We start from the raw sequence: 765 nt of genomic DNA, 5'->3' as shown, positions 1-765 counted from the left end.
CTTGCGCTTGCAAGGCAAGCGCTTATTCTGCTGAGCTAACTCCCCGGCCCTCATTTTTTTAATGGCTGAATGGTATTACATCATACTATCTGCTCCATTTCCTTAATTCTGTAACTTAATCCATCCAGCAATCGAGTCCATGCCCCCACTATTGTCAGTAGTGCTGCAGGGGCCAGTGAGATAGCTCAGCAGAGTAAGCACATGCTTAGGCAAGTGCAGGGACCAGGGCTCGATCCCCGGCGCCACGTGCCGTGCTGGCCCGAGCTGAGTAGAGAGACCCTGCACCAAATACGTTAAAAAAAAAAAAAAGTGCTGCAGTAAACATGAGACTGCAGTATGTTCCCAATACACTAATTTCATTTTCTCCAGCCGTACACCTGGCCATGAGAATGCTGGACTAACAGGCAGCTCCTTGTTTTCATATGTTGAACAGTCTTTATTCATTTATTTTGTATTTTTGGAAAGGACTTACAGAGTGTTCAGGGTCTCACTCCTGGACTGGACTTGTAGTGATTCTCCTGTTTACAGCCTCCCAAGAGCTGGGATTTCACCACCATGCCCAGTCTCAATGGCCATCTCAGCATGCCCTGGGGGCAGGCCAGGGATGGAACCCCCGGCCCCGTGCCTGCTTACAGGCACTTTAATCCGCTGAGCTATTTGGCCAGCCCTTTAAAAACTAATTCTTGGGAGGCTGGGGAGATGGCTCAGTAGAATAAGCACTTGCCTAGCAAGCACAAGGGCCTCAGTTCAATCCCCAGTTCTACC

The 765-nt window shown here is 49.4% G+C and overlaps 1 pseudogene; it reads left to right on the top strand.

Moving 5' to 3' along the window:
* Positions 1–139: 139 nt before the first annotated feature.
* Positions 140–765, top strand: part of LOC111818375 — a 1,290-nt pseudogene continuing 664 nt past the window's right edge.

The sequence above is a fragment of the Octodon degus genome, unplaced genomic scaffold (genome assembly GCF_000260255.1).
Source record: "Octodon degus isolate 3935 unplaced genomic scaffold, OctDeg1.0 scaffold00005, whole genome shotgun sequence".
Lineage (NCBI taxonomy): Eukaryota > Metazoa > Chordata > Mammalia > Rodentia > Octodontidae > Octodon > Octodon degus.
Note: the sequence above shows the minus strand (reverse complement) of the source record. Positions and strands in the feature narration are given on the sequence as shown.